The sequence below is a fragment of the Rhinolophus sinicus genome, chromosome 16 (genome assembly GCF_057876585.1).
Source record: "Rhinolophus sinicus isolate RSI-liver-muscle chromosome 16, RSI-T2T, whole genome shotgun sequence".
NCBI lineage: Eukaryota > Metazoa > Chordata > Mammalia > Chiroptera > Rhinolophidae > Rhinolophus > Rhinolophus sinicus.
In genome coordinates this window covers 73,325,243-73,338,766 of record NC_142516.1, presented here as the reverse complement: position 1 = coordinate 73,338,766, position 13,524 = coordinate 73,325,243, and the positions used below count along the sequence as shown (strand labels likewise).

At 35.0% G+C, this 13,524-nt stretch overlaps 1 pseudogene; it reads right to left on the bottom strand.

The window, feature by feature from the left end:
- Positions 1–6,704: 6,704 nt before the first annotated feature.
- LOC109438083 (heterogeneous nuclear ribonucleoprotein A1 pseudogene) lies at positions 6,705–7,416 on the bottom strand (annotated as a pseudogene).
- Positions 7,417–13,524: the final 6,108 nt, after the last annotated feature.

Genomic DNA, 13,524 nt, shown 5'->3' with positions numbered 1-13,524 from the left:
TATATGTGACCCCCTTTATCCTCATCTACCACCCTCCACCCCCTTACCCTCTGGTAACCACTAAACTTGTCTGTGTCTGTGAAATTTTGTTTCTTTGTTTGTTTGTCTTGTATGTTTGTTGCTTTCAGTTTTATATCCCACATATCAGTGAAGTCATACGGTTCTCGACTTTTTTCTGCCTGACTTATTTCACTAATAATCTCAAGATACATGTCCATGTTGTTGCAAATGGAAGTATTCTATCTTTTCCTGTGGCCGAGTAATATTCCATTGAGTATATGTACCACATCTTCTTTATCCAATCATCTATCAAAGGAGACTTTGGTTGTTTCCATGCCTTGGCCACTGAATAATGCTGCAGTGAAGATAGAGGTACATATATCTTTATGAATACATGTTTTCAGATTTTTGGGGTAGATACCCAGAAGAGGGATTTCTAGGCTGTTGGTAATTCAGTTCTTGGTTTTTTGAGAGACCTCCATACTGTTTTCCATAGTGGCTGTATCAATTTATTATACATTCCCACCAACAGTGCATAAGGTTTCCCTTTTCTCCACAACCTCTCCAACACTTGTTATTACTTGTCTTGTTGATAATAACCATTCTAACAAGTGTGAGGTGATATCTCATTGTGGTCTTGATTTGCATTTCCCTAATAGCTAGTGAAGTTGAGCATTTTTCCATGTATCTGTTGGCCGTTTGTGTGTCTTCTTGGGAGAAGTGTCTGTGAAGGTCTTCTGCACATCTTTTAATTGGATTGTTTGTCTTTTTGTTGTTGAATTGTATGAGTTCTTTATTTATTTTGGATATTAGCCCCTTATCAGAGGTATCTTCTCCCATTCAGTTGGTTGCTTCTTTGTTTTGTTGATGTTTTCTTTTGCTGTGCAGAAGGTTTTTAGTTTTATACAGCCCTATTCATTTATCTTTGCTTTTACTTATCTTGCCATTGAGGTCAACTTCTTAAAATTCTCTTTGAACCCAAGGTCCATAAGTTTAGTACCTATGCTTTCTTGTATGCAATTTATTGTTTCAGGTTTTATACATAGGTCTTTTATCTAATTTGAGTTAATTTTGGTACATGGTGATAGATACCAGTATATGGTAGCAGTTTAGTTTCATTCTTTGGCATGTGGCTTTCCAATTTTCCCAGCACCGTTTATTGAAGAGGCTGGTTTTTCTCTATTATATGCTTTTGGCTCCTTTGTCGAAAGTTATCTGCCCATATAGGTGTGGGTTTATTTGTGGGCTCTCAATTCTATTCCATTGGTCTGTGCATCTGTTTTTCTGCCAGTATCATGTTGTTTTGATTATTATCACTTTGTAGTATAAATTGAAGTAAGGGATTGTGATACCTCCAACCTTGTTCTTTTTTCTTATGATTGCTTTGGCTATTTGGGGTCTTTTGTGACTCCATACAAATCTGATGATTTTTTGTTCTATTTCTTGAAAAAATGGCATTGGGATTTTGATGGGGATTGCATTATATCTGTATATTCCTTTGGGTAATGTGGCCATTTTAACTATTTTGATTCTTCCAGTCCATGAACACAGAATATCTTTCCATTTTGTGTCTTCTTCAATTTTTTTTTAATAATGTCTTACAGTTTTCAGCATCCTTCACATCGTTTGTTAAGTTTATTCCTAAGTATTTTATACTTTTTGTGAATTTCTAGCATTTTTGTTTGTTTGTTCCTTTCTTAGAATTTCCCTCTCTCTGCTTATATTGCCCATCTGTTTTTGCATGCTTTCTAGTCATTAATACTTTGTCTGTTAGAGCCCCTAGCATATTCATCACAGTTATTTTAAAATCTGGTCTGATATTTCAGTAACCCTGCTGTATCTGATTCTGGTTCTGATACTTGATCTGTGTCTTCAAGTCGTATTTTTTGCCTTTTTCTATGCTGTGTAATTTCTAATGGATAGCCAGACGTGATCTACTGGGTAAATTGGCTTTTAGTATTGTGGTATTGAGGTTGGAGAGATAGGACACATTGTATGATTTGGTCTCAGTCTTTTAGTGAGCCTATGTCTCTGGATGTTGAATTTCACAAGTGTTTCTCAGCCTTTTTATTGCTCCTGCCTTAATGAAAGACAGGATGGCTAATGTGGGCTGGAGTTGGGTATTTCCCTTCCCCCAGGTCATTTAGGCCCTGATAATATCCCAGTAGGGTAGACTCTCCCGCAATTTGTTCCTCCTGATAGCAGGTCTTATAAAGAACAGAGTGCTCTGGTGTATTTCAGAGTTGTTACTTTTCTTCTCCCTCTGCCTGATGGCATTAGGGGATTTTTCTCTGATATGTACTGTGAGAACCTGGTAAATCTCACAAATTATGGGAGCCCACTAAGACTGGGTTCCCCTGGACTTTTTAACTGTCAGAGTTGTCCACACCAAGCTTCCAGCAGTTCAGTGTTTGGTTTTCCTACCTGGCACTAGCTCCTTTGGCAGTTTCCACTCATGATTCTCCACTCTGGTAAGCCATGATTCCTTGCGTTCTCCTGTGCATCTCCAAAATTGGGGGCACCAGCTTGCCCCGTATTCTCTTTTACAGCTCCAAAGGAAGTTATTGATTTTTTTAGTCTGTTCAGCTTTTTATTTGTTGTTATGATGGAACTTTTATTTGTTGTTATGATGGAACTCCTTACATTTGGACCCAGAAACACATTTGTTAATTTTTAAGCGCTTTCTGTTGAGCATGTTTTCAGATGTGAACAGGCAGATTAGAAAGCATAGTAGTTCATATGTCAACCCATATTCCAGCTCTTTCATCTTGGTACATATGTAGTCCAGCCTGAACTTCCCTTTCCTCCTTTGACAGTGGATGGCAAGTCTCAAGTTAGAGCTAGACCTTCTCTCAACATTACTTTATATACATATATATATATATATCTCGTCTACCTTCTTACCTGAGCTCACATGTCCCTTTGTCAAATATACAGTGATCTTTTTTCTCCATTTATAGAAATGCACTTTCAGTTTTGTTTTTTTTTCTCCTGTATTACATACTGAGGTTTTTCACATTAAAACACTCAAAAACTATTTGGGGATTCTTTTATTTATTTTAATTGATTTTCCTGAGTAAAGAGCTAGGTTAGTAAAAAAACAACAACAACAACAACAACAAAACAGGTTCTTTTAAAATTTTAGTTGTCTAGGCCCTTGGATGAGCAGGGATTTTGTAACAGATTTGAGCTTTCTCAAATGGATTGTTTGCGGGTTGCTGAGTAGACTTCCAGTGGAGGTATTCAAGCAGATACTTGGCATCCAGCTGGTGAAGATATTGTAGAAGAAACTGGGAAAACAGACGAGACGTAGAGTACTTGTGTTCTAAAGTCTCTTCCTGATCTATGTGCGTGTAAACTTATGCATTGATTTCTACTGGTGATAGTCACAAATTACATTTGTATCAACCTTCATATTCACCTGTCTTGTTACCCAAACAAGTAGAAGTATGATCAGGCAAAATATTGGCCCTTGCTACTGACTGACCAACAATAGCACATGAACCAAATCGATAAACTTATTTTGAATATTTTAATATCTACTTGCAAATATGATTTCCTGCTTTAAATTTGTAGTATTCTTTGTTGATACAGTTGTAGCTGTGGAGTAGGAAAATTGGTGGAAACTTACTTCATTTGTATAGGCACCTAACTTGCTATAGAAGAGAGCAGAATTCAAAGATGAAAGAAAGGGCAAGCTAATTTATAAAGGGTTGATTTTGATTTGTGATGGTGAGTATAAAATATTATCGTGGAGTATGGAACACAGGTGTAATGCAAATAGAAACAGAGTAAACAAAATTTGTGATTGGTGTGAGGTAACACATAATTTTTGTGGTATAAAATTGATGTAAAAGGGGTGAGCTATTTGAAAGCATTGAAGCTCCATAGTAGCAATTGGAAAGAACTGTAAGGATCCAGTGAAGGGCTTTGAAAAGAAGTTGCTTTGAACTATGTGAACTTTTCAAAATGATGCAATTCAGTTCCAAATTCTCTGGCATTTATTCATGTGATTTTTAGGGCAGCCAATAAATGGGATCAATATTGACGACCAATTGAATTTTCAAAAACACTCAAGAAGCATTCATTTTACTGAATAAAACAGATTCATTTTTCATGAAATAAAAGCACTTTAAAAAGGCATTATATTAACTTTAATAATATTAGAGTTGATGGCTATTCATACTAGTTTGTTCATTTTATGCCACTGTGTTCTTACTCTGTCAGGTCATTTTCAATTCATTTAGTTTGAAATGAGATTTATAAAACATGGTAATGCTTTTTTAAGTCTCTTCCAGTTGTTCATGTTTGGAATATGCATTAGTAGATAAACCTTTCTCATGCAACTTCTTACCTATCTCGGGTTCTTTGCAAATAAAAAAATGTTATTATCTTTGCAGTGGATTCTTTGACCACGATTGAAATGACTGACTTTGTGGGTGCCGTGAACTTTACTGATATAATACATTTAATGCTTAGAAAAATTGACTTGACTTTTCTTGATGTAAAATGGATTTGTAGCTGAAGAATATCATGACGTTCATTTTAAAAGTACAAAATAACAATTTAGCTAGGATACTATCCAGTAGTCTCTCCTCTCCTCCCCCATTTTGGTCTACCATGAACAGAAAGATCATGTGAAAACAGATGTAGTGGTTAATCTGAGATAGCAATCTTGGTTAATAAATACCAATATAATACTTTTCACAGGATTGAATAGAGCTCTTGGAATCTTCACACAGGATTGGAGATGACGTTTTTTAAAGTAGATGCATGGGTCAATGGACATATGCAATCCATATAAATGATTGGTCCTATTTCAGCTAGACCTATTATACTAGATTAAAAATTGCAAGAGTGGATATGGGTTTTTAGCAGCATAAATGGGTCGTGAGTCAACACAGATTGGCTGCGGAACAAACCAGGGGTTCTAAGCAGAATTTCAGAAATAGCATCTTATTAAGTAAAAGTTTTAAAGTATTGGGTGCTGGGTTGCAAACATATTTCTTTAAAGTTAATGTGTCCTAGTAAAATTTAAATCTTTAATGTCATTTGTGTGCATGTATAAAAATATTTCAATTTAAAAAGTTCCTGTGATAGTGCTGATTATTTCAAGTGCAATACTTTAAAGAAAATAAGTTTTTTTGCAAATGAGCATTACGATAGGCATTTGGTTTATTTCAAATTAAAGTATAATCAATTGTAAAAATAAATTTGGGTTTTTACTTGGTTATTTTCAAGATCAGTGCTTTAGAAAATGTGCATCACTCAATTTTACATTTTATACTATAAAGTTCAAAATAGAAATGATAGAAAGTATGTAAAATATAATTGGTGATTCTTCAATAGATTACTGTTCTTAGATTTCCTTTACTAATTTGCTCATTTAATATGCATAGGGATGTGTTTGTTTCACTAATTATATCTGATTACTTTATGTTTGAAAGTAGACACTAAAGTGGATTTTCCTTCATAAAGTACCAAACACTTGTTTTCATGAATAATTTTCAGTTCATGAAGATATGTAAATATAATTTTTAGCTTAAACAATTTTTCTAGTACACTATAAGCAAGGAAAATGATATGCAGCTGTGAAAATAAACAGAAACCTCATTTCAAATTGAATCAGGAGGCTAGAAGAGAGAACTTTGACCCATGTGTCACTCACCACAACTACTGATCCCAACAGGGAGAGATGTACCTTGCATCTCCAACAGGAATTTATATCACTACTGCCCAGCAGGAGGAAGCAAAGATTTCTTCTTGCCCAGTAATACCTTTGCCAATGGGAGACTGCCAGAACCTAGCCAATGAAAAGTCACTATATTTTGAACTTCCACTTTCCTACTCTGAACTCTTTGTTTACAACAGCCCCTCCCAAGTCCTTTGTTTTGTAGACCATGGGCATGTTTTGCCATTAGACCACATGTTCCAAATGCAGTTCTTTGTTGTTCCCAAATAAACCCATTTTGCTCAAGAAATGTCAGGCTATTTGTTTAAGGTCAATACAGCATTGAACATAAGACAGACTTAAAACACCAGTTTTGTTTGTTTGTTTGGGAGCAGTCCTAAAACTACCCACATTAAAATTGGATTGTAATGAACATAGATATGTCAAAGATGGAAGCACTACATTTAAGGTGTAATATGTATGCATAAATGTTATGGTCAGGAATGTGTGTGTATAAGAAAGCACTAGGATATACTACTGAATGTATTATGTACCTCAGCATACTATATATGTGGGCTACATATCTAATTTAAAAAATCTAGTGGCCACATTAAGAAGTAGAAAAAAACGAATACAATTAATATCAGTAATACACTTAACTAATCTACCCAAACTATTATCATTTTAATTGCAAGCAATGTAAAAAATATTGATGTTATTTGTTTTCCATAGTAAGCCTTCAGAATTTGGTGTATCTTTTACATTTACCACACATTTCAATTTAGAGTAGCAACATTTTAAGTGTTCAATAGCCTTGTGGGGCTAGTGGTTCTCATTGGTCATCATGATTCTTTACAAAGATGGAAAGGGTGTTTCTCAACATCACCTTGTAGAAATGGAAGGAACAGACATTTTCCCTCTGGGTAAATATTTAACCATCCTATTTGTACTTAGTTGGAAACAGAAACTTTGAATTTCTAGTAAAACTCCTGTAAATATATAATCTTTAAATGTATCCATTTATAAAATTACTTCAGTTGTTGTAATTGCCAAGATCATTGTAGCCTCTGCCACCTCCACAATTGCTTCCATCATCACCAAATCCATCATAACTATCCCCACTGCCACCATACCCTCCACCACCATGACTGACACCAAAGCCACCTCGACCACTGAAGTTTCTTCTACGACCAAAGTTGTCATTCCCACAAAAACCACCTCCTTGACCACCACTGAAGTTTCCAGAACCACTTTGTCTGGATGAAACACTAGCCACCTTCTGCTTAGATAGGGCTTTCCTTACTTCACAGTTGTCACCATTCACAGGACGGTATTTCTGAATGACAGTCTTTTCTACAGAGTCATGGTCATCAAAGGTGACAAAAGCAAAGCCTCTCTTCTCGCCACCGCCTCGGTTGGTCATGATTTCAGTCACTTCAGTTTTCCCACATTGTTCAAAATCATCTCTTAGGTGATGTTCTTCAGCGTCTTCTTTAACACCACCCACAAAAATCTTTTTCACAGTTAATTGGGCACCAGGTGTTTGAGAATCTTCTCCTGAGACAGCCCTCTTTGGTTCCAAGACTCTTCCTTCCACCTGTGTGGCCTTTCCTTCATGGCTGCACCCACCTCCTCCATCGTGGCAGAGGTGACAAACCCAAGGCCTCTGGATCTCTGGTCCCCACATAGTCTGTGAGGTTCCCCGTTGCTCAAAATGGCTCCTCAGATTCTCATGGTTGTTTCCAAGCTCAAACCTCACATGAAGAGCTTCCGCAGCTGTTCGGGCTCCTTGGGAGACTCTGACTAAGATACGATGGGAGGGGAGACTTTAATTATGCTTATGGGGCAGTGTCCACATAAACAAAGTATATGTTTAATGCTATAAATTCCCTTGTATTTACTGCTTTCACTGCCTCCCATAGATTTTGACAAATTGTATTTTAGTTTACTTCAAAATATTAATGTTAGTATGGTATATCTTTCTCCATTACTTTACTTTTATCCTATTTATACCTATATTTAAAGTGGATTTCTTGTAGATAGCATTTAGTCAAGTCTTGTTTTTAAATCCACTGTGAAAATCTTTGTCTTTTAATTGCTATATGTAGACCATTCACATTTAATATGGTACTGACATACTCATACTTGGATTACTATCTACATGTTCATAATAGTTTACTATTCATTTAATTTGTTCTTTGTTTCTTTCTCTGCATTTACTAGTTAAATTGAACATTTTATATGATTCCATATTCCATAGCATATTAATTTCTTTTTTTAAGATTGTATTTTTAGAGCAATTTTAGGTTGAAAACAAAATTGAGAGAGATATACAGATATTTCTCATATATCTCTTGCTCTCACATATGCATACCGTTCCCTATTATCCACATCACTCACTAGAATGGTACATGCGTTGCTAAAGAGGAACCTAGTTTGCCACATCATAATCACTCAAAGTCCATAATTTACATTAGGATTCCCTCTTAATGTACATTCCATGGGCTTGGACAAATGTATATATCTATCATTATAGTACCATACAGAGTATTTTCACTGCCCTAAATATTTTCTTCACTTATTCCTACCTAACTCCCCAATTCCTGACAACTACTGATCTTTTTATTGTTTCTATAGTTTTACCTTTTCCAGAATGTCATACAGTTGGAATGATACATTGTGTAGCCTTTTCCACTTAGTAACATGCATTTTCCCCCATGTCTTTTTATGGCTTGATATCTCATTTCTTTTAGTGCTAAATAACATTCCATTGTCTGTGTGTACCACAACTTATTTATCTATACTTCCACTGAAGGGTATCTTGGTTGCTTTCAAGTTTAGCAGTTATGAATAAAGCTGCTATAAATGTCTGTGTGCAGGTTTCTGTGTAGACTTAAGTTTTTAACTCCTTTGAGTAAGTACCAAGAATTGCTGGATCATATGGTAAGAGTATGATTAGTTTTGTTAGAAACTGGCAAACCATCTTCCAAAGATGCCCTACCATTTTGCATTTCCTCCAGTAATGAATGAAAGTTCTTATTACTCCATATCCTTGTGAAGATTTGATATTGTCAGTTTTCTGGATTTTGTACATTGTAACAGGTGTGTAGTGGTATATCATTATTGCTTTAATTTACGATTCTCTGATGATATATGTTATGGAGCATCTTTTCACGTGCCTATTTGTCATCTGCATATCTTCTCTGGTAAGGTATCAAGGCCCATTTTTTAAAATGGGTTGTTTGGTTTCTTATTATTGAGTTTGAATAATTCTTTGTAAATTTTGTATAATAGCTCTTTATCAGACACGTCTTTTGCAAATATTTACTCCCAGCTCATGGCTTGCTTTTTTCTCCAGAAGCACTAGATGTTTTAAGAATAATGGCTTTATTATGTGAATTAGGACTCATTGTATAAGAATTTTAGGAGGAGAATTCCAGGAGTTACTGGATAGTCAGAAAAGAAGTCACCAACTACTCAGTTTAAGAAGACAAGCAAGTCTGGCTGATGAAGTGGAATTCTGAATGGAGATACCCTGGGTAGGTTTGTGGGAAGTTATTTCCTCTCTATAGCGTCTACTTCTGTTAAGTCTATAGATAAGTGAGTGGCAATGTGGGACACTGAAGGTCTGAGCAGTGACAGAATTTGAGAAGAATTAGATGCAAAGTGGAAAAAAGCAAAGAAAAGATGGAAGTTATTGGGTACTTCTGTCTGCTATCATGGGAAGAAGAGTAGGCAGACTTCAGAGAGTGTTAGGCACTCTTCACTTCTGATGCAGAATCTCATGCAAATTCCTCTGTTGGCTAACAGATCCATACAAGGAAAGGGATTCTGTGAAAAATAATTGTCAGATTAAACAAACTGTCACAGCACAAACCAACACAAACTTAGTATTTCTGCCAAGAATTAGGGCTAACTATATAATACTAATTTAAAAGTGATTAAGCATCAAAAAATAATGCTCAAAGGACAGAAGTAAATAATGATAATCATAATAATCATAATAATGGTAATAATAGAAAATAGCATCTTCAGTATTTCCTCCAGGAATTAGAAGAAACCTTAAGCCTATACTAGCGCAGAAATTTCATGAAAGTTAAATAAATCAATGCCTCTATAAATCATGTATGATAATGCCTTATAGTGAGAAAAAAATGAAGATGACAGGGGCATAAACTGAAAATATAAGCCATGACATAGAAAAGTTTAAACCAAATAAGAGCAGAAAACAGACCTTTCTGAAAATGAAATTAGTCTCATGGAAGATATACTTACGAAAACCTTCATATCATGGAGAGGCAAAAGATGGCAAACAGATGGAGAGATTTCAAAATATGTATTATGTGGAGAATATAGAAGAAATCCAGATAAATGTATATTTTGCTCAGCAATTTAGAGGACAATAAAATCCACATACAAACTTAGAATTTGATACAGGTCCTTTGACATATGAAACAAAATGGATTTTTAAAAATTTTCAAAGGCACATAACATATCAATCATATGACTGTGAAAACTAGACAGGAACAGTGAATTTAATTAATATGGAATAATTATAGTAAGAAAACTATGAAATGTGTCTGTCAAACATTATGGACATTTTCAAATAAAATCTACAAGAACAAAAATATTACCTCAGCCTTATTAGACTGGACTGAAATATCCTGACTCTGACATAAAACAAAAATAAAAACAATTATTGATACACATGTGTGTGCATGCACGTGTGTGTGTGTATGTGTGTGTGTGTGTGTGTGTGTGTGTGTGTGTGGCAGGTCCTTGAATAATGTCATTTTGTTCAAACATTATTGATGCCATAGGAACTTCACTCTTGTTTATATTAATTTATGTGAATTAGCCAATGGTAAAATTGGTTTTGTTATATGTTGTTTTGCTTAAAGTCACAGAACCTATTGACAACATGTGAGGACTTACTGTATAAATTCTTCTAAACATTATCATCTCCAATATGTGGGTCAATTAATCATTCCTACATTTATTTATACATTCAAATGCATCTTTTTTTGGTTACCCATGCAGATCAGACACTATTCTTGATACTATGTCTATGATACAATGTTAGTAAGAGAGAAGGATTATGAAGAAAATAAATGAATTTAAGGACATAGTTATAGGGATGAGTCCATTAGACATGTTTTAATTTCAAAGTTAATATATTAATAAATGCTTATTATTTGAAGTTAAAACTGAAGTAATATTTGAATTCTGTGTGAAACAAATCTATTCCAAACTAAAGAAGAAAAACAATGCAGAATGACCTTTAGGATATGACACTAGAAGCTTACAAAACTGTAAAGCAAAGAGAAAAAAGAATGAGAAAAAAGGACACAATATCCAAGAACTGGGACAACTACAAAAGGTATAACATACATGTAATGGGAATACCAGAAGGAGAAGAAAGAGCAAAGAATAGAAGCTGTACTGGAAGCAATAATAACTACGGATACATTCAAGTTAATATCAGTCACCAAACCACAGATCTAGGATGTTCAGAGAACAGGATTTTGACAGGATAAATTCCCAAACAGCACCAACGATAACAATATTCGTAGGCATATCATTTTCAAAATTCAGAAAATGAAAGTAAAGAAAAAAATCCTGAAAGAAACCAGAGGGAGAAAAAACACATCACCTGTACAGGATCAAATATAAGAATTACATCTGATTTCTCCTCAGAAATCGTGCCAGCAAGAAGAGTTTAGTTAAATATTTAAAGTGTTGCGAGAAAAAAAAACCCACTGACCTAGATATCTGTGCCCTGAGCAATTATCCTTACGTAGTGAAGGAGTAATAAGACCCTCTCAAACAAAACTAAAGGATTTTTTTTCTTTTGCCAGTAGACCTGCCTTGCAAGAAACATTAAAAGAAGATCTTTAGCTAAAAGGAAAATAATATAGGTTAGAAACTCGAATCTGCATAAAGAAAGGAAGAGCATAAGAGAAGGAATCAGTGAAGTTTCAGATCCAGCTCACGCATAAAGTTATACGGCAGAGGATGCAGTATCCCATGATGACTGGTACTGATGAAAGTGATAGGCACCCAAAATGAATTTAATTTTTGCTTACTTCTGACCATCATCTAAATCTTGAAAGTCTTAATACCAGAACACATTTCAGCATGTTTTCCTGGGCTCCTTTGCTAATGTTCTTGTGGAAAATATACCTAATTCTTCTTGGTAAATTTCACATATTTAGTTAATGACACATATGTGGCCCGATTTAGGTTTGGTTTTAGAGAAGCGCATTTGATTGAATTATGAGGTGAAGTTTTCAGGAAAAAAATGAGTGAGGGAAACAGGATGGGGCAGAGGAAGGAGCTAAGCAAGGATAAAGTCTCTTTTGGAATCTACCTCAGTTTGAACCCATGGGGATCCCTGGATCATTAATTGTTTCACATGTCTGTCTTGCCTTGGGACCAAAGGTTGGGTCTTTTGTAATCCCGTGTCAGGCACTCATTAGATAGGAGATAGGCCCAGAGAGAATGCATAACCTATCATGCAAGGTGCTACTAACCTCAATTTAACAAGTTCCAAAATTTTTAGGAGTACACATTTTTTAAAAAAACAGGACGATGTTCAATCCAAAGGTTCACTGTCTTTCAACTAACATCTATAGTGCTGATGTCTGAGATAAAAATGTTTCACTATACATAAATCCCACCTAGTTCTTGAAGGTATTCAGTAGCACCTCTGTGGTATATATTCTGATTGTAGAATAATTTCTAATTAGGGATCAAACAGCACTTCTAATGTATCAACCCACTAGCTTGTAGCATTTCAGGGAGAACCCTTCTACTCTTACTATCCTTAGGCTCAGCTCTCACTGAATCCATTATAAGCTGATTGCACTGAAGAGTAAACATACAGAAACATCATTAGCTGTGAGCTCCAACATGTTTTCTGATCATTGTGGCTATCATTTCCTTTTCTTTCAACACTGTTTCCTTTGACTGGAAACATTCCATTTGGAGTATGCCTTGTTAATGTTACTATTGCCACAACCTTTTGCACACACTCCTCTAATATGGAGAATCTCCAAGACTCTTTAAAAAAAATCTTCAAGAGATATAGAACCCACTAGTTAAATATAAATTATATAGTCACGACACTCTTAGAAGAAAATCCCCTGGTGTTGAAGTTTTAATTTAAATACTCCTAGACAGTGGATAATGGACTTAAACTTCTGGTACATACACTCTGCTTTTACCTATTCTTTCTTTTTGTAAAGATTAGTATTAAAATATAGCTAGTTTACAATATTGTATTAGTTTCAGGTGCACACCATAGTTATTCAACTTTTATTTACCTAAAGAAGTGATCACCGTGATAAATCCAGCAACTATCTGACACCATACCGCATTATCACAACATTATTAACTGTTTTCCCTATACTTTTATTATATTTCCATGACTTACTTGTTTTATACCTAGCAATTTGACCCTCTAATTCTCTTTCACCTTTTCCCTCCTTTTAAAAATTTTCAATTACAGTTGACATTCAACATTATATTAATTTCAGGTGTACAGCATAGTAGTTAGACATTTATACAATTTAAGAAGTGCTCCCCCTGACTAGTCTAGTACTCACCTGGCACTATACATAGTTCTTATCATATTATTGACTCTTTTCTCTATGCTTTACTTTATATCCCCATGACTATTTTGTAACTACCAATTTGTACTTCTAAATTCCTTTACCTTTTTTACTGTGCTCTGCAACGCCCCTACCCCCTCCCCCCCCACTCCATCTGGCAACCATCAAAATGTTCATTGTATCTTTGAGTTTGTTTCTGTTTTGTTTGTTTATTTTGTTCTTTAGATTCCACATTTAGGT